This window comes from Amblyomma mixtum, chromosome 3 (assembly GCF_055824585.1).
Source record: "Amblyomma mixtum isolate Tamu chromosome 3, ASM5582458v1, whole genome shotgun sequence".
NCBI classification, from domain to species: Eukaryota; Metazoa; Arthropoda; class Arachnida; order Ixodida; family Ixodidae; genus Amblyomma; species Amblyomma mixtum.
Window position 1 is genome coordinate 410,667,391 of NC_143014.1, and position 21,966 is coordinate 410,689,356.

Consider the following 21,966-nt stretch of genomic DNA (forward strand, 5'->3'; position numbering starts at 1 on the left):
TGGACCTCGTAGGGCGCTGTTAGAGCAGCACCGTTGCGTGAAGTGTTTCGCCCGTGTCACTTGCTTGGTCCTGCATACACAGAAAATTTTACGCGTCGCCCGGAAGTACACCCGCGACTGGCAAATCAGACTCCGCCGTGGACGCTTCTGGGGTTCTGATCTATGTGCTGCCCGCCCGCCTCTGTCTTGGCCTCAAAACGCGGACCGACTTAGCCAGAGAAAATATTCAATTTGCTGTCACCGTAAGGCAGCGCAGCAAAATTAAAGAAAAATGAACACTCTGCTAGTTGGTAAAAGAGGGCTAACAACACTTGGAACGGGCTACGCGCAGAGCTAGCACAGACAAACTTTATTTAGTTCAGATAAGTGGCAGGAGGGCGGACTTGCCCCCAACCCTCCCCCCCGCGTCCTTGTCAACCGGCCGAGATCCCTCGGGACCTGGCAGCTTCGACGGCTAGTCTTACGACGGTCTTATGCTCTTCCAGGTCCTATGGCTGCGTGGCGATACCACCCAGGAATCCTTACTGACAGCTGCAGCGGTGGATTGGGCGCATGCAAACGTTATATGGGCTGGGCAGCTCCTCTGGAGGGCGAAATGCCGCGTCGGACCGCGGGTACGGGCGCTCGATCCGAGGCGCCGCTGTAACATCGTTGATGCAGACGACTCACTAAGATTTAGACTAGATGTTGCACAAATTATATCTACCTCACAACAGAAAAAACAAAATAATACTTTTTACTCTAACGCGAAACATATCTGCGATAAGAAATGCATAGTTGCCATGATGAGCACAAACGTCTGGCCACACTGCATAAAAAATCTGAAAGCTCAACAACAATGTCTTTGTTGTAAGATTAGAACTTACGCTGTTTTGATTGCTGCGGAAATGAGGCTGTTTTTGTGTCAGCAAATAATATGTTGCCACTGAGCATTTTTAGTAAAAGTGGCAAGGGATAGTTTTCGTTCAGAAATCTGGCCACCGAGGTTATTCACGTAAGTCTGGCAACAGTCTAAATTTTGAAACAAATGTTAAATTTTGTTATAAAATATTTATGAAGCTGCAAATTTGGAATTAATAAAATTTGTTTAGTTTACATTGTTGCACATAATCGTTTCGTGTAATTTTTAGGCATTTGACGCCCATAACTTCTACTACACTTGTGCACAACTCTGCAGGGTTGTCGCCAGTTGGTTCAGTGACTCTCGCTGTCAGGGGTTCGGTGATCGCGCGATTGATTGATTGATTACAAACATCTTTATTTCTTCAATGTTCTCAGAACATGTGGGTGGGCCGCCTAGTGCGGTAGTCCACTGGCTGCTGCTGCAGCGCTGGCCCTCCCCACATGACAGTAGACATGACATGATAAGTTATCACGTGGTTTGAGCGTTATCTTCTGCTCCACCAGCAAGAGTAAAATTTAACCGGTCGTAATTGGCTATTGATTGTTGATTATCCCAAAACGTACCTATACACTATTTGAAATACATTCGGGAAGGACATAGTAGTTTAGGACGCTTATAATATTCAAAACACACACCGTGAAATACTCAAGCCTTTTAGCTTTTCCCTTCTGCTGAAAGGCGACCAGTTCGGCTCTGAGTTCAACGTGTGAGATCGGTTCACTAGAAAAATGTCATCCTACTGCTTGCTGGGCCCCAAGCAGTAGGATATTGACGTGCCACTGGTCGGTATCGGTCAGCTCCGTGGGTGGGCGTCCTGCCTTGGTACGGAACAAAGTGAGAAACGACTGCCCTACACCAAAACTCCGGAAGAGCCCCGTCTTCGCAAACCAGCCCTGCTGTAGGAGAACTTGGCGTTGCTCAGCGGCCAAGTTGCACGAAGCACTTCTTGGCGACATCCAGTCCGGGTGTGCTGCCGCTCATTTTTTTCTGCGCCTCCGCGCGCGCGACGACGCCTTTCGGCTGCGAACAACTAGCACCGACTTTTGGAAAGCACGGTGGTTGTGGTGGTGAAAAACTTTAATCAAGAGAGCTTGAGGGTTAAAAAAAAATAAATAACCCTGCTGCATGGTCGGTACTTAGTCCGGGACACCGCATGACGAGGCCCCGTCTCGCGCCCGCTTGACCAGAGCCCTTTGGGACTCCAGTGTGGAGCAGTTGAGGAGGGCAGTCTCCCATGCCTCTCGGGTGGGGGTGGGGGAGGGGGGAAGGTGAGGATTCTGAGTACATGCCCACACCATGTGAAAGATATCGCAGATCTCTCCACAGTGCGGGCAGCGCCCATCTGTGTTCGGATCGAAGTGTTTTGCTATTGCAGGACAGAGAAGGGTTCCTGTCTGCAGGCGCCGCAGAGTTCGCTCCTCCGCCTTACTCAGCCCCTTGGCAGGTGCCGGGTAGAGACGGTGGCTGTCGCAATAATAAATTAGGATTTCGCGGAACCGCAGAAGCGGTTTATGAGCTTCTGAGCCATGAGAGCTAGGATGAGGAGCCCGGTGTGTGAGCGCTCGGGCTGCCGCATAAGCGGCCTCATTGCCTCGTAGACCCTGGTGGCCAGGAGCCCAGATCACTTTTGTGCGAGTTGGATCGGCGAGAGCGCGTCTTAGAATTTGCGAGGCGAGAGGTGATATTTCGCCTGCAAGATAATGTTCACAGGCCCGGCGAGAGTCTGTAATAACCGTTTTCGATTTTGAATCGGCGGCAGCGAGAGCTATTGCGACTTCCTCCGCTCGTGTTGAATTTGGGGCCCGAAAAGATAGCCCATCGACATTCATTCCCCGGTGGACTACGGCAGCCGTGAAGACTCCCGCGGGCGACGGCCCTGTGATGTCCACGTAATAGACGCCCTCTTTATACCCATATTGCCTCTCAAGCGTGCGAACCCGCGCTTCTCGTCTGCCTTCATGTGAAGCCATGCCCATGTTACGCGGGAGCGGAGCGACCAAGAGCATGTGGCGCCACAGCACCGGGATGTTCTCCGTCCCCTCTGGTATGCATGTGTGTTGGATGTGTAAGCGGTTTAGCAGGCGGCGCCCAGGCACCGTCTGCGATAGCCGCGTATATTGGTTCACGAGGTGGGCCTCCCGCAACTCCTGATAGGAGTTTACCACTCCCAACGCCTTCAGTTTGGCGTTGGAGGTAGCCACCGGAAGGTCCAGTGCTCGCGTCATATGGGCTGGGCAGCTCCTCTGCAGGGCGAAATGCCGCGTCGGACCGCGGGTACGGGCGCTCGATGCGAGGCGCCGCTGTAACATCGTTGATGCAGACGACTCACTAAGATTTAGACTAGATGTTGCATAAATTATTGCTACCTCACAACAGAAAAAATAAAATAATACTTTTTACTCTAACGCGAAACATATCTGCGATAAGAAATGCATAGTTGCCATGATGAGCACAAACGTCTGGCCACAATGCATGAAAAATTTGAAAGCTCAACAACAATGTCTTTGTTGTAAGCTTGGAGCTCACACTGTTTTACTTGCTGCAGAAATGAGGTTCCTTTTGTCTCAGCAAATAATAAGTTCCCACTAAGCATTTTTAGTACAAGCGGGAAGTCATAGTTTTCGTTCAGAAATCTGGCCACCAAGGTTATTCACGTAAGTCTGGCAACAAAGTAAAAAATTTGAAACAAATGTTAAATATTGTTATAAAATAAATATGCAGCTACAAAATTTGAATTTACAAAACACAGAACATATCCGCGAATAGAAATAGCTGCCATTATGAGCACAAATGTCTCGCCACACTGCATAAAAAATCTGAAAGCTCAACAACAATGTCTTTGTTGTAAGATTGGAACTTACGCTGTTTTGATTGCTGCGGAAATGAGGCTGTTTTTGTGTCAGCAAATAATATGTTGCCACTGAGCATTTTTAGTAAAAGTGGGAAGTGATAGTTTTCGTTCAGAAATCTGGCCACCAAGGTTATTCACGTAAGTCTGGCAACAGTCTAAATTTTGAAACAAATGTTAAATTTTGTTATAAAATATTCATGCAGCTGCAAATTTGGAATTAATAAAATTTGTTTAGTTTGCATCGTTGCACATAATAGTTTGGTGTAATTTTTAGGCATTTCAAGCCCATAACTTCTACTACACTTGTGCACAACTCTGCAGGGTTGTCGCCTGTTGGTTCAGTGACTCTCGCTGTCAGGGGTTCGGTGATCGCGCGATTGATTGATTCATTACAAACATCTTATTTCTTAAATGTTCTCAGAACATGTGGGTGGGCCGCCTAGTGCGGTAGTCCACTGGCTGCTGCTGCTGCGCTGGCCCTCCCCACATGACAGTAGACATACATACATACATACATACATACATACATACATACATACATACATACATACATATTTATTTTGTCATATTTACACATGGAAGTATGTGTGCCCGCGGAAGCGCAAGACAGGGCGCTTGTGGGCGGGCCGCGGCAATCAAACAAAGTGCAGACTCAGTACAGACAAAATTACATGGTTTGCAATATAAAAGAGAGAAAAAAAAGAAAAAAAACATATATTGATAGGAACAACAATCACACTTGTACACACTGAAAAAGTAGGTTCAATACATAGATTATGAGGATGCAACAACAACAACAACAACAAAAAAGCAACCGTGCTTCGTAACACATATCAACAAGACCTTCAAAGTGTTTCGAGCCATTATGTCAGTGTACCGTTTTAAAGGTTCTAGACGTAACTAGCCAGGATTTTACTTGTGATTTGACCTCTTTGATAGTCTGCAATGATAGTATTTTTGTTGGAAGCTGGTTAAAAAGGAATGGGATGTAAAACATTCGGCACCTTTTTCCATAGTGTGTATATATCTTGGGAAGCTTAAACGACTCTACTTTTCTTAGTATTTTAGGTTTGTTCACAGGAAGCTTAAAGTTATTAGAAAAGTAGTTTCTACTAATTACTACATGTGTAAATAAATCTTGAATGAAGTACACATCAGCTGCAATCATTCTTTCAGCACTATCTAAGGTCTCCTTAGACGTGCCATACAAAATGTTTGCGGAAATTCTGTGTAGTAATCTATCGATTTGGCTCCTTCTAGACAACGCACATGAGCCATAAACAGTGACACCATACCTTAATATAGACTTTCCTATAGCCTTAAACACAAGCTGACGCAACCTAACAGAAGTATTGAATTTCATTCTGTAAAGATACATAGAAGTTACACGGAGTCGTTTGATGAGATGCTCAACATGAAAAGACCAAGACATGTTGGCGTCGAGATGAATACCTAGATATTTGACTCTTTCAGACAAGGGCAGTGAAACACATTGACATCTAGGGCAGAAAGTACCGTGCACAATAACAGATTCCTTTAATGTGACCTTTTTGTGCGGATTTCGAAAACAAACCAGAGCCGTTTTCTGCTTGTTAATGTAAATCTGGTTACCTGAAAACCAATCACACACTTTTTTAACATCCGCTTGTAGCAGCTCTGCAGCCCTGTTGTACGACTCATTCGGAACAAGGAGCGCTGTGTCATCAGCGTACTGGTAAAGTACCGAATTCAGTCTAAGATATGCCAAGTCATTTACATAAATATTGAAAAGGAAAGGTCCTAAAACGGAGCCTTGTGGCACGCCATATAGAAGAGGTTTGAAGTCGCTGAAATTATCTTTGACTCGCACAACCTGAACACGATTTGAAAGGTAGTTTGAGAAAAATATGAGGTAAGGTCCGCGAAATCCAATGTTCTCTAATTTCTGCAACAGAATGCCGTGGTCCACTGTGTCGAAAGCTTTGGTTAAGTCTAAGAACAATCCAAGGACAATCTCATTTCTATCTATATGCATGTTAATATTGTCACAACAATCTTCTAGAAGATCTACAGGGCTAGTCTCGCGCCGGAAGCCATACTGTGTGCCATTTAGGATATCAAATCTGTCACAAAACGACAACATGCTCTGATATACGATTTTCTCCATTAAAATAGTAATGGTAGGCAATATAGCGATTGGTCGGTAGTTCCTCTTATCAGTTTTTTTGCCCGACTTATAGATAGGCCGTATAACGGATATTTTCATACCTTGTGGTATTTCCCCTGTTGAGAAGCAACCGTTAAGAATATGCAGGAGCACAATTTTTAGTTTGCTGTAATTATTTCTTACATCTCGTAGTCTGATCTTATCGTATCCAGGAGGTTTGCTCAGTGGGAGGACCTGAAGAATATTCCATAACTCAGTGTCATCAACCGTCGGTAAGTACGCAGAGTTTGATACGTTTGGACCGTTGTATGGCGCCGGAGGCGCTTGCGGTTGTGCTTTTAAGTCCTTCACAGATGTAGCAAACTGTTCGCTGAACGAGTCCGCCGTAGATTGATTACTTTCACTGCCAAAGGTACGGCTTAATTCAGTATCTAGATTTTTGTTCTTAGTTTTACCCATTATGCCATGAAGAAGTCCCCATGTTTTTTTCATATTACCACGGCATTTTACAAACTCAGCAGAGTAAAACCGCCGCTTTCCTAATCTTAACTTTGATGTAAGCTTATTCCGAACTGTACGATACAACTTCTGTAACTGTACAGTGTCGGAGGGACTACTCTTACAAAGTTGCCAAAGCTTGCTTTTTTCAAACGATAACGCCAACATGTCATTTGTTATCCACTTCTTTTCAGGGTTTCTTAGTTTTTGCTTCACCTCTCTCATGGAACATGAGTAAATTTCGTTGAATTTCTTAACAAGCAAATCATATGCGTCCGTGTGATGATGTATTGTTAAGCTTTCCCAGTCAAAGTTCTGGATCAGGCCATTTACACGTCGGTCGTCTAGTATGGTTATTGTACGTACAGTCGACATTGGTGTTACAGGTTCGCTGCTGACCAAACAAAGAGCCTGAAAATAATGATCTGCCACTTTTTCTCGTATCACTGCAGCCATTAAGTCTAATGTTGGGCATCTTACAGCAATGTGATCAATACAAGACTGAGTAAGCCGGGCACCAGAAAATTCCTCTCGAGTATAACTACGAATAATATTGTCAATGCCATAACCAGCTAATAAATCGAGATAATCCTCAACACCACTTTTCTTTGGCTGTAGAATGTTAATGTTAAGGTCTCCCGCTAATATGACATTACTCTGAGAATGTTTGCACAGGAAGCAGGAAAGTTCAGAAAGAAATAATTGCAGGTCAGAGTTAGGCGGACGGTAGACAGTAATAACCACAAAAGATTCATCATGATTACTAACAGAAAGCGCAAGAACCTCTGCAGCCATAAAAGTGCAAGTTAATTCCTCAACAAACCATGCATCTTTAACAAACACTAAGACGCCGCCACCTCTACCTGAGGAACGACAGAGCGAGAATGACTGAAAACCCTGCAATATAAACCCGAGAGCCTCTGGCTTATTTACATTTATTTCAGTTAACACCACAACGTCTAAATGCTTTAATAACTGACACAAGTAGACATTTAGCTGGTCCCAGTGCTTTCTAATGCTCCTGATATTTACATGTACAAGGTCGAGTAGAGGTTTTGAACATGACGTCGTGAAGACGCGATCTCTGTGTTCATTCCATTCAGGAAATGAATCAAACTGTTCGCACATGTTCATTGCAGTTTGTTGATATCGTCTTCATTCTGTATCTTTATCACAGTAGAACCCTCCACTTTCCTCATGAACACGTGTCCATTCTTTGCCCAAGCATATTTGTATGATTTTATCTTGGCAGCGTTTTTAGCGAGCCACAGTAGCTTTTTAGTATAGGCAGTTAAGTTCTCATTGATGTAAATGTTCTCGTCACTCAGTGTGTAGCGCTTTCGAAGCCAGAGCTCACGGTCACTCATTGACTTGAATTTGACAAGAATTACAGGAACTTTGCCATCTCTGGCCGGCAATCTGTGTACGGCTTCTACACATTCAACAGTTTCTTCCGGGATTTCCAACCTGTTTGCAAGTGACTTCAATTCAGATACCAGATCCTCCTTGTCTGCTTTCTTAATTCCATGTATCTCAATGTTCTGCCTACGAGAATAAGCTTCGAGATTGTTCACTGTGTTTCTAAGTTCATTTATTACAATAGCTTTCTCTGCTAAACTCTCAGCCTGCTCAACGCAATGCTTTTTTAGTTCAGCTACCTGAGTGTTCTGCGCGGCCAGCGACGTCCTAATTTCCTCATAGTTTGACGAAAGCAAACATGACATGACATGATAAGTTATCACGTGGTTTGAGCGTTATCTTCTGCTCCACCAGCAAGAGTAAAATTTAACCGGTCGTATTTGGCTATTGATCGTTGATTATCCCAAAACGTACCTATACACTATTAGAAATACATTCGGGAAGGACATAGTAGTTTAGGACGCTTATAATATTCAAAACGCACACCGTGGAATACTCAAGCCTTTTAGCTTTTCCCTTCTGCTGAAAGGCGACCAGTTCGGCTCTGAGTTCAACGTGTGAGATCGGTTCACTAGAAAAATGTCATCCTAGTGCTTGCTGGGCCGCAAGCAGTAGGATGTTGACGTGCCACTGGTCGGTATCGGTCAGCTCCGTGGGTGGGCGTCCTGCCTTGGTACGGAACAAAGTGAGAAACGACTGCCCTACACCAATACTCCGGAAGAGCCCCGTCTTCGCAAACCAGACCTGCTGTAGGAGAACTTGGCGTTGCTGAGCGCCCAAGTTGCACGAAGCACTTCTTGGCGACATCCAGTCCGGGTGTAATGCCGCTCATTTTTTCTGCGCCTCCGCGCGCGCGACGACGCCTTTCGGCTGCGAACAACTAGCACCGACTTTTGGAAAGCACGGCGGCCACCGCTCGCGGGCGCCAAGCGGTTTACCGCACTAGATCTCGCCCCCACAGCTCGCGGTGCATCATGGAGGAAGGAAAATGTCCTTTTTCCATGGTAACTCGGCGTTGAGCGAGTGCGCCGGCGGCCGCCGGGACAGGCGACTGGGTGAATGGAGTGAATAATTTTACTGCGACGAGTTTTCAGTGGGTGGTCGGCTCGACTAGATCGCCTTTATGGCTTTGGAAACAGCAGCACTGACGAAGGTCTACGCACAGTCCTCCCCGTTAATCGGCGTGTCAGCGCGCGCTCATTTCTTTTTGCCTTCATATGCATTTTGTTTTCATATGTATTTTTTTGCAAAGGGCAAGCACTCCGCCGCTTCCCTCCAGCCCCGCGCGCTGCATAGCAGGAACTTTGGACAGTAAATAATTAGCACTGTTTGTGGACCTCGTAGGGCGCTGTTAGAGCAGCACCGTCGCGTGAAGTGTTTCGCCCGTGTCGCTTGCTTGGTCCTGCATACACAGAAAATTTTACGCGTCGCCCGGAAGTACACCCGCGACTGGCAAATCGGACTCCGCCGTGCACGGTTCTGGGGTTCTGATCTATGGGCTCCCCGCCCGCCTCTGTCTTGGCCTCAAAACGCGGACCGACTTGGCCAGAGAAAATATTCAATTTGCTGTGGCCGTAAGGCAGCGCAGCAAAATTAAAGAAAAATGAACACTCTGCTAGTTGGTAAAAGAGGGCTAACAACACTTGGAACGGGCTACGCGCAGAGCTAGCACAGACAAACTTTATTTAGTTCAGATAAGTGGCAGGAAAGTTGACTTGCCCCCCACCCTCCCCCCCGCATCCTTGTCAACCGGCCGAGATCCCTCGGGACCTGGCGGCTTCGAAGGCTTGTCTTACGACGGTCTTATGCTCTTCCAGGTCCTATGGCTGCGTGGCGATACCACCCAGGACTCCTTACTGACAGCTGCAGCGGTGGATTGGGCGCATGCAAACGTCATATGGGCTGGGCAGCTCCTCTGCAGGGCGAAATGCCGCGTCGGACCGCGGGTACGGGCGCTCGATGCGAGGCGCCGCTGTAACATCGTTGATGCAGACGACTCACTAAGATTTAGACTAGATGTTGCATAAATTATTGCTACCTCACAACAGAAAAAATAAAATAATACTTTTTACTCTAACGCGAAACATATCTGCGATAAGAAATGAATAGTTGCCATGATGAGCACAAACGTCTGGCCACAATGCATCAAAAATTTGAAAGCTCAACAACAATGTCTTTGTTGTAAGCTTGGAGCTCACACTGTTTTACTTGCTGCAGAAATGAGGTTCCTTTTGTCTCAGCAAATAATAAGTTCCCACTAAGCATTTTTAGTACAAGCGGGAAGTGATAGTTTTCGTTCAGAAATCTGGCCACCAAGGTTATTCACGTAAGTCTGGCAACAAAGTAAAAAATTTGAAACAAATGTTAAATATTGTTATAAAATACTTAGGCAGCTACAAATTTTGAATTTATAAAACACAGAACATATCCGCGAATAGAAATAGTTGCCGTTATGAGCACAAACGTCTGGCCACACTGCATAAAAAATCTGAAAGCTCAACAACAATGTCTTTGTTGCAAGATTGGAACTTACGCTGTTTTGATTGCTGCGGAAATGAGGCTGTTTTTGTGTCAGCAAATAATATGTTGACACTGAGCATTTTTAGTAAAAGTGGGAAATGATAGTTTTCGTTCAGAAATCTGGCCACCAAGGTTATTCACGTAAGTCTGGCAACAGTCTAAATTTTGAAACAAATGTTAAATTTTGTTGTAAAATATTTATGCAGCTGCAAATTTGGAACTAATAAAATTTGTTTAGTTTGCAACGTTGCACATAATCGTTTGGTGTAATTTTTAGGCATTTCAAGCCCATAACTTCTACTACACTTGTGCACAACTCTGCAGGGTTGTCGCCAGTTGGTTCAGTGACTCTCGCGTTCAGGGGTTCGGTGATGGCGCGATTGATTGATTGATTACAAACATCTTTATTTCTTCAATGTTCTCAGAACATGTGGGTGGGCCGCCTAGTGCGGTAGTCCACTGGCTGCTGCTGCTGCGCTGGCCCTCCCCACATGACAGTAGACATGACATGATAAGTTATCACGTGGTTTGAGCGTTATCTTGTGCTCCGCCAGCAAGAGTAAAATTTAACCGGTCGTAATTGGCTATTGATCGTTGATTATCCCAAAGCGTACCTATACACTATTTGAAATACATTCGGGAAGGATATAGTAATTTAGGACGCTTAAAATATTCAAAACACACACCGTGAAATACTCAAGCCTTTTAGCTTTTCCCTTCTAGGCGACCAGTTCGGCTCTGAGTTCAACGTGTGAGATCGGTTCACTAGAAAAATGTCATCCTACTGCTTGCTGGGCCGCAAGCAGTAGGATGTTGACGTGCCACTGGTCGGTATCGGTCAGCTCTGTGGGTGGGCGTCCTGCCTTGGTAAGGAACAAAGTGAGAAACAACTGCCCTACACCAATACTCTGGAAGAGCCCCGTCTTCGCAAACCAGACCAGCTGTAGGAGAACTTGGCGTTGCTCAGCGCCCAAGTTGCACGAAGCACTTCTTGGCGACATCCAGGCCGGGTGTGCTGCCGCTCATTTTTTCTGCGCCTCCGCGCGCGCGACGACGCCTTTCAGCTGCGAACAACTTGCACCGACTTTTGGAAAGCACGGCGGCCACAGCTCGCGAGCGCCAAGCGGTTTTCCGCACTAGATCTCGCCCCCACAGCTCGCGGCGCATCATGGAGGAAGGAAAATGTCAGTTTTCCATGGTAACTCGGCGTTGAGCGAGTGCGCCGGCGGCCGCCGGGACAGGCGACTGGGAGAATGGAGTGAATAATTTCACTGCGACGAGTTTTCAGTGGGTGGTCGGCTCGACTAGATCGCCTTTATGGCTTTGGAAACAGCAGCACTGACGAAGGTCTACGCAGAGTCCTCCCCGTTAATCGGCGTGTCAGCCCGCGCTCATTTCTTTTTGCCTTCTTATGCATTTTGTTTTCATATGTATTTTTTGCAAAGGGCAAGCACTCCGCCGCTTCCCTCCATCCCCGCGCGCTGCATAGCAGGAACTTTGCACTGTAAATAATTAGCACTGTTTGTGGACCTCGTAGGGCGCTGTTAGAGCAGCACCATCGCGTGAAGTGTTTCGCCCGTGTCGCTTGCTTGGTCCTGCATACACAGAAAATTTTACGCGTCGCCCGGAAGTACACCCGCGACTGGCAAATCGGACTCCGCCGTGCACGCTTCTGGGGTTCTGATCTATGTGCTCCCCGCCCGCCTCTGTCTTGGCCTCAAAACGCGGACCCACTTGGCCAGAGAAAATATTCAATTTGCTGTGGCCCTAAGGCAGCGCAGCAAAATTAAAGAAAAATGAACACTCTGCTAGTTGGTAAAAGAGGGCTAACAACACTTGGAACGGGCTACGCGCAGAGCTAGCACAGACAAACTTTATTTAGTTCAGATAAGTGGCAGGAGGGCGGAATTGCCCCCCACCCTCCCCCCCGCGTCCTTGTCAACCATCCGAGATCCCTCGGGACCTGGCGGCTTCGAAGGCTAGTCTTACGACAGTCTTATGCTCTTCCAGGTCCTATGGCTGCGTGGCGATACCACCCAGGACTCCTTACTGACAGCTGCAGCGGTGGATTGGGCGCATGCAAACGTCATATGGGCTGGGCAGCTCCTCTGCAGGGCGAAATGCCGCGTCGGACCGCATTTACGGGCGCTCGATGCGAGGCGCCGCTGTAACATCGTTGATGCAGACGACTCACTAAGATTTAGACTAGATGTTGCATAAATTATTGCTACCTCACAACAGAAAAAATAAAATAATACTTTTTACTCTAACGCGAAATATATCTGCGATAAGAAATGCATAGTTGCCATGATGAGCACAAACGTCTGGCCACAATGCATCAAAAATTTGAAAGCTCAACAACAATGTCTTTGTTATAAGCTTGGAGCTCACACTGTTTTACTGGCTGCAGAAATGAGGTTCCTTTTGTCTCAGCAAATAATAAGTTCCCGCTAAGCATTTTTAGTACAAGCGGGAAGTGATAGTTTTCGTTCAGAAATCTGGCCACCAAGGTTATTCACGTAAGTCTGGCAACAAAGTAAAAAATTTGAAACAAATGTTAAATATTGTTATAAAATACTTAGGCAGCTGCAAATTTTGAATTTATAAAGCACAGAACATATCCGCGAATAGAAATAGTTGACATTATGAGCACAAACGTCTGGCCACACGGCATAAAAAATCTGAAAGCTCAACAACAACGCCTTTGTTGTAAGATTGGAACTTACGCTGTTTTGATTGCTGCGGAAATGAGGCTGTTTTTGTGTCAGCAAATAATATGGTCCCACTAAGCATTTTTAGTACAAGCGGGAAGTGATAGTTTGGTTCAGAAATCTGGCCACCAAGGTTATCCACGTAAGTCTGGCAACAAAGTAAAAAATTTGAAACAAATGTTAAATATTGTTATAAAATAATTATGCAGCTACAAATTTTGAATTTATAAAACAGAACATATCCGCGAAAAGAAATAGTTGCCATTATGAGCACAAACGTCTGGCCACACTGCATAAAAAATCTGAAAGCTCAACAACAATGTCTTTGTTGTAAGATTGGAACTTACGCTGTTTTGATTGCTGCGGAAATGAGGCTGTTTTTGTGTCAGCAAATAATATGTTGCCACTGAGCATTTTTAGTAAAAGTGGGAAGTGATAGTTTTCGTTCAGAAATCTGGCAACCATGGTTATTCACGTAAGTCTGGCAACACTCTAAATTTAAATTTTGAAACAAATGTTAAATTTTGTTATAAAATATTGATGCAGCTGCAAATTTGGAATTAATAAAATTTGTTTAGTTTCCATTGTTGCACATAATCGTTTGGTGTAATTTTTAGGCATTTGAAGCCCATAACTTCTACTACACTTGTGCACAACTCTGCAGGGTTGTCGCCAGTTGGTTCAGTGACTCTCGCTGTCAGGGGTTCGGTGATCGCGCGATTGAGTGATTGATTACAAACATCTTTATTTCTTCAATGTTCTCAGAACATGTGTGTGGGCCGCCTAGTGCGGTAGTCCACTGGCTGCTGCTGCTGCGCTGGCCCTCCCCACATGACAGTAGACATGATATGATAATTTATCACGTGGTTTGAGCGTTATCTTCTGCTCCACCAGCAAGAGAAAAATTTAAGCCGTCGTAATTGGCTATTGATCGTTGATTATCCCAAAACGTACCTATACACTATTAGAAATACATTCGGGAAGGACATAGTAGTTTAGGACGCTTATAATATTCAAAACACACACCGTGAAATGCTCAAGCCTATTAGCTTTTCCCTTCTGCCGAAAGGCGACCAGTTCGGCTCTGAGTTCAACGTGTGAGATCCGTTCACTAGAAAAATGTCAACCTACTCCTTGCTGGGCCGCAAGCAGTACGATGTTGACGTGCCACTGGTCGGTATCAGTCAGCTCTGTGGGTGGGCGTCCTGCCTTGGTACGGAACAAAGTGAGAAACGACTGCCCTACACCAATACTCCGGAAGAGCCCCGTCTTCGCAAACCAGACCTGCTGTAGGAGAACTTGGAGTTGCTCAGCGCCCAAGTTGCACGAAGGACTTCTTGGCGACATCCAGTCCGGGTGTGCTGCCGCTCATTTTTCTGCGCCTCCGCGTGCGCTACGACGCCTTTCGGCTGCGAGCAACTAGCACCGACTTTTGGAAAGCACGGCGTCCACAGATCGCGAGTGCCATGCGGTTTTCCGCACTATATCTCGCCCCCACAGCTCGCGGCGCATCATGGAGGAAGGAAAATGTCCTTTTTACATGGTAACTCGGCGTTGAGCTAGTGCGCCGGCGGCCGCCGGGACAAGCGACTGGGAGAATGGAGTGAATAATTTCACTGCGACGAGTTTTCAGTGGGTGGTCGGCTCGACTAGATCGCCTTTATGGCTTTGGAAACAGCAGCACTGACGAAGGTCTACGCAGAGTCCTCCCCGTTAACCGGCGTGTCAGCGCGCGCTCATTTCTTTTTGCCTTCATATGCATTTTGTTTTCATATGTAATTTTTTGCAAAGGGCAAGCACTCCGCCGCTTCCCTCCAGCCCCGCGCGCTGCATAACAGGAACTTTGGACAGTAAATAATTAGCACTGTTTGTGGACCTCGTAGGGCGCTGTTAGAGAAGCACCCTCGCGTGAAGTGTTTCGCCCGTGTCGCTTGCTTGGTCCTGCATACACAGAAAATTTTACGCGTCAACCGTAAGTACACCCGCGACTGGCAAATCGGACTCCGCCGTGCACGCTTCTAGGGTTCTGATCTATGTGCTCCCCGCCCGCCTCTGTCTTGGCCTCACAACGCGCACCGACTTGGCCAGAGAAAATATTCAATTTGCTGTGGCCGTAAGGCAGCGCAGCAAAATTAAAGAAAAATGAACACTCTGCTAGTTGGTAATAGAGGGCTAACAACACTTGGAACGGCCTACGCGCAGAGCTAGCACAGACAAACTTTATTTAGTTCAGATAAGTGGCAGGAATGCGGACTTGCCCCCCACCCTCCCCCCGCGTCCTTGTCAAAAGGCCGAAATCCCTCGGGACCTGGCGGCTTCGAAGGCTTGTCTTACGACGGTCTTATGCTCTTCCAGGTCCTATGGCTGCGTGGCGATACCACCCAGGAATCCTTACTAACAGCTGCAGCGGTGGATTGGGCGCATGCAAACGTCATATGGGCTGGGCACCACCTCTGCAGGGCGAAATGCCGCGTCTGACCGCGGGTACGGGCGCTCCATGCGAGGCGCCGCTGTAACATCGTTGATGCAGACGACTCACTAAGATTTAGACTAGACGTTGCATAAATTATTGCTACCTCACAACAGAAAAAATAAAATAATACTTTTTACTGTAACGCGAAACATATCTGCGATAAGAAATGCATAGTTGCCATGATGAGCACAAACGTCTCGCCACAATGCATCAAAAATTTGGAAGCTCAACAACAATGTCTTTTTTTGTAAGCTTGGAACTCACACTGTTTTACTTGCTGCAGAAATGGGGTTCCTTTTATCTCAGCAAATAATAAGTTCCCTCTAAGCATTTTTAGTACAAGCGGGAAGTGATAGTTTTCGTTCAGAAATCTGGCCACCAAGGTTATTCACGTAAGTCTGGCAACAAAGTAAAAAATTTGAAACAAATGTTAAATATTGTTATAAAATACTTAGGCAGCTACAAATTTTGAATTTATAAAAAACAGAACATATCCGCGAATAGAAATAGTTGCCATTATGAGCACAAACGTCTGGCCACACGGCATAAAAAATCTGAAAGCTCAACAACAATGTCTTTGTTGTAAGATTGGAACTTAAGCTGTTTTGATTGCTGCGGAAATGAGGCTGTTTTTGTGTCAGCAAATAATATGTTCCCACTAAGCATTTTTAGTACAAGCGGGACGTGATAGTTTGGTTGAGAAATCTGGCCACCAAGCTTATTCACGTAAGTCTGGCAACAAAGTAAAAAATTTGAAACAAATGTTAAATATTGTTATAAAATAATTATGCAGCTACAAATTTTGAATTTATAAAACAGAACATATCCGCGAATAGAAATAGTCGCCATTATGAGCACAAACGTCTGGCCACACTGCATAAAAAATCTGAAAGCTCAACAACAATGTCTTTGTTGTAAGATTGGAACTTACGCTGTTTTGATTGCTGCGGAAATGAGGCTGTTTTTGTGTCAGCAAATAATATGTTGCCACTGAGCATTTTTAGTAAAAGTGGGAAGTGATAGTTTTCGTTCAGAAATCTGGCAACCAAGGTTATTCACGTAAGTCTGGGAACAGCCTAAATTTAAATTATGAAACAAATGTTCAATTTTGTTATAAAATATTGATGCAGCTGCAAATTTGGAATTAATAAAATTTGTTTAGTTTCCATCGTTGCACATAATCGTTTGGTGTAATTTTTAGGCATTTGAAGCCCATAACTTCTACTACACTTGTGCACAACTCTGCAGGGTTGTCGCCAGTTGGTTCAGTGACTCTCGCTGTCAGGGGTTCGGTGATCGCGCTATTGATTGATTGATTACAAACATCTTTATTTCTTCAGTGTTCTCAGAACATGTGGGTGGGCCGCCTACTGCAGTAGTCCACTGGCTGCTGCTGCTGCGCTGGCCCTCCCCACATGACAGTAGACATGATATGATAAGTTATCACGTGGTTTGAGCGTTATCTTCTGCTCCACCAGCAAGAGAAAAATTTAAGCGGTCGTAATTGGCTATTGATCGTTGATTATCCCAAAACGTACCTATACACTATTAGAAATACATTCGGGAAGGACATAGTAGCTTAGGACGCTTATAATATTCAAAACACACACCGTGAAATACTCAAGCCTATTAGCTTTTCCCTTCTGCTGAAAGGCGACCAGTTCGGCTCTGAGTTCAACGTGTGAGATCCGTTCACTAGAAAAATGTCAACCTACTCCTTGCTGGGCCGCAAGCAGTAGGATGTTGACGTGCCACTGGTCGGTATCGGTCAGCTCTGTGGGTGGGCGTCCTGCCTTGGTACGGAACAAAGTGAGAAACGACTGCCCTACACCAATACTCCGGAAGAGCCCCGTCTTCGCAAACCAGACCTGCTGTAGGAGAACTTGGCGTTGCTCAGCGCCCAAGTTGCACGAAGGACTTCTTGGCGACATCCAGTCCGGGTGTGCTGCCGCTCATTTTTTGCGCCTCCGCGTGCGCGACGACGCCTTTCGGCTGCGAGCAACTAGCACCGACTTTTGGAAAGCACGGCGGCCACAGCTCGCGAGCGCCAAGAGGTTTTCCGCACTAGATCTCGCCCCCACAGCTGGCGGCGCATCATGGAGGAAGGAAAATGTCCGTTTTCCATGGTAACTCGGCGTTGAGCGAGTGCGCCGGCGGCCGCCGGGACAGGCGACTGCGAGAATGGAGTGAATAATTTCACTGCGACGAGTTTTCCAGTGGGTGGTCGGCTCGTCTAGATCGCTTTTATGGCTTTGGAAACAGCAGCACTGACGAAGGTATACGCAGAGTCCTCCCCGTTAATCGGCGTGTCAGCGCGCGCTCATTTCTTTTTGCCTTCTTATGCATTTTGTTTTCATATGTATTGTTTTGCAAAGGGAAAGCACTCCGCCGCTTCCCTCCAGCCCCGCGCGCTGCATAGCAGGAACTTTGGACAGTAAATAATTAGCACTGTTTGTGGACCTCGTAGGGCGCTGTTAGAGCAGCACCGTCGCGTGAAGTGTTTCGCCCGTGTCGCTTTCTTGGTCCTGCATACACAGAAAATTTTACGCGTCGCCCGGAAGTACACCCGCGACTCGCAAATCGGACCCCGCCGTACACGCTTCTGGGGTTCTGATCTATGTGCTCGCCGCCCGCCTCTGTCTTGGCCTCAAAACGCGGACCGACTTGGCCAGAGAAAGTATTCAATTTGCTGTGGCCGTTAGGCAGCGCAGCAAAATTAAAGAAAAATGAACACTCTGCTAGTTGGTAATAGAGGGCTAAAAACACTTGGAACGGGCTACGCGCAGAGCTAGCACAGACAAACGTTATTTAGTTCAGATAAGTGGCAGGAGGGCGGACTTGCCCCCCACCCTCCCCCCCCGCGTCCTTGTCAACCGGCCGAGATCCCTCGGGACCTGGCGGCTTCGAAGGCTTGTCTTACGACGGCATTATGCTCTTCTAGGTCCTATGGCTGCGTGGCGATACCACCCAGGACTCCTTACTGACAGCTGCAGCGGTGGATTGGGCGCATGCAAACGTCATATGGGCTGGGAAGCTCCTCTGCAGGGCTATAGTGAACTAGAAAGTATTCTAGTTCACTATAGCAGGGCGAAATGCCCCGTCGGAGCGCGGGTACGGGCGCTCGATGCGAGGCGCCGCTGTAACTTCGTTGATGCAGACGACTCACTAAGATTTAGACTAGATGTTGCATAAATTATTGCTACCTCACAACAGAAAAAAATAAAATAATACTTTTTACTCTAACGCGAAACATATCTGCGATAAGAAATGCATAGTTGCCATGATGAGCACAAACGTCTGGCCACAATGCATCAAAAATTTGAAAGCTCAACAACAATGTCTTTGATGTAAGCTTGGAACTCACACTGTTTTCCTTGCTGCAGAAATGAGGTTCCTTTTTGTCTCAGCAAATAATAAGTTCCCACAAAGCATTTTTAGTACAAGCGGGAAGTGATAGTTTGGTTCAGAAATCTGGCCACCAAGGTTATTCACGTAAGTCTGGCAACAAAGTAAAAAATTTGAAACAAATGTTAAATATTGTTATAAAATAATTATGCAGGTACAAATTTTGTATTCATAAAACACAGAACATATCCGCGAATAGAAATACCTGCCATTATGAGCACAAACGTCTGGCCACACTGCATAAAAAATCTGAAAGCTCAACAACAATGTCTTTGTTGTAAGATTGGAACTTACGCTGTTTTGATTGCTGCGGAAATGAGGCTGTTTTTGTGTCGGCAAATAATATGTTGCCACTGAGCATTTTTAGTAAAAGTGGGAAGTGATAGTTTTCGTTCAGAAATCTGGCCACCGAGGTTATTCACGTAAGTCTGGCAACAGTCTAAATTTTGAAACAAATGTTAAATTTTGTTATAAAATATTTATGTAGCTGCAAATTTGGAATTAATAAAATTTGTTTAGTTTGCATCGTTGCACATAACCGTTTGGTGTAATTTTTAGGCATTTGAAGCCCATAACTTCTACTACACTTGTGCACAACTCTGCAGGGTTGTAGCCAGTTGGTTCAGTGACTCTCGCTGTCAGGGGATCGATGATCGCGCGATTGATTGATTGATTACAAACATCTTTATTTCTTACATGTTCTCAGAACATGTGGGTGGGCCGCATAGTGCGGTAGTCCACTGGCTGCTGCTGCTGCGCTGGCCCTCCCCACATGACAGTAGACATGATATGATAAGTTATCACGTGGTTTGAGCGTTATCTTCTGCTCCACCAGCAAGAGAAAAATTTAACCGGTCGTAATTGGCTATTGATCGTTGATTATCCCAAAACGTACCTATACACTATTAGAAATACATTCGGGAAGGACATAGTAGTTTAGGACGCTTATAATATTCAAAACACACACAATGAAATATTCAAGCCTATTAGCTTTTCCCTTCTGCTGAAAGGCGACCAGTTCGGCTCCGAGTTCAACGTGTGAGATCGGTTCACTAGAAAAATGTCATCCTACTCCTTGCTGGGCCGCAAGCAGTAGGATGTTGACGTGCCACTGGTCGCTATCGGTCAGCTCTGTGGGTGGGCGTCCTGCCTTGGTACGGAACAAAGTGAGAAACGACTGCCCTACACCAATATTCCGGAGGAGCCCCGTCATCGCAAACCAGACCTGCTGTAGGAGAACTTGGCGTTGCTCAGCGCCCAAGTTGCACGAAGGACTTCTTGGCGACATCCAGTCCGGGTGTGCTGCCGCCCATTTTTTCTGCGCCTCCGCGCGCGCGACGACGCCTTTCGGCTGCGAACAACTCGCACCGACTTTTGGAAAGCACGGCGGCCACAGCTCGCGAGCGCCATGCGGTTTTCCGCACTAGATCTCGCCCCCACAGCTCGCGGCGCATCATGGAGGAAGGAAAATGTCCGTTTTCCATGGTAACTCGGCGTTGAGCGAGTGCGCCGGCGGCCGCCGGGACAGGCGACAGGGAGAATAAGGTGAATAATTTCACTGCGACGAGTTTTCAGTGGGTGGTCGGCTCGACTAGATCGCTTTTATGGCTTTGGAAACAGCAGCACTGACGAAGTTCTACGCAGAGTCCTCCCCGTTAATCGGCGTGTCAGCCCGCGCTCATTTCTTTTTCCCTTTTTATGCATTTTGTTTTCATATGTATTTTTGTGCAAAGGGCAAGCACTGCGCCTCTTCCCTCCAGCCCAGCGCGCTGCATAGCAGGAACTTTGGACAGTAAATAATTAGCACTGCTTGCGGACCTCGTAGGGCGCTGTTATAGCAGCACCGTCGCGTGAAGTGTTTCGCCCTTGTCGCTTGCTTGGTCCTGCATACATAGAAAATTATACGCGTCGCCCGGAAGTACACCCGCGACTGGCAAATTGCACTCCGCCGTGCACGCTTGTGGGGTTCTGGTCTATGCGCTCCCCGCCCGCCTCTGTCCTGGCCTCAAAACGCGGACCGACTTGGCCAGAGAAAATATTCAATTTGCTGTGGCCGTAAGGCAGCGCAGCAAAATTAAAGAAAAATGAACACTCTGCTAGTTGGTAATAAAGGACTAACAACACTTGGAACGGGCTACGCGCAGAGCTAGCACAGACAAACTTTATTTAGTTCAGATAAGTGGCATGAGGGCGGACTTGCCCCCCACCCTCCCCACCGCGTTCTTGTCAACCGGCCGAGCTCCCTCGGGAGCTGGCGGCTTCGAAGGCTCGTCTTACGACGGTCTTATGCTCTTCCAGGTCCTATGGCTGCGTGGCGATACCACCCAGGACTCCTTACTGACAGCTGCAGCGGTGGATTGGGCGCATGCAAACGTCATATGGGCTGGGCAGCTCCTCTGCAGGGCGAAATGCCGCGTCGGACCGCGGGTACGGGCGCTCGATGCGAGGCGCCGCTGTAACATCGTTGATGCAGACGACTCACTGAGATTTAGACTAGATGTTGCATAAATTATTGCTACCTCACAACAGAAAAAAATAAAATAATACTTTTTACTCTAACGCGAAACATATCTGCGATAAGAAATGCATAGTTGCCATGATGAGCACAAACGTCTGGCCACAATGCATCAAAAATTTGAAAGCTCAACAACAATGTCTTTGTTGTAAGCTTGGAACTCACACTGTTTTCCTTGCTGCAGAAATGAGCTTCCTTTTGTCTCAGCAAATAATAAGTTCCCACTAAGCATTTTTAGTACAAGCGGGAAGTGATAGTTTGGTTCAGAAATCTGGCCACCAAGGTTATTCACGTAAGTCTGGCAACAAAGTAAAAAATTTGAAACAAATGTTAGATATTGTTATAAAATAATTATGCAGCTACAAATTTTGAATTTATAAAACACAGAACATATCCGCGAATAGAAATAGTTGCCATTATGAGCACAAACGTCTGGCCACACTGCATAAAAAATCTGAAAGCTCAACAACAATGTCTTTGTTGTAAGATTGGAACTTACGCTGTTTTGATTGCTGCGAAAATGA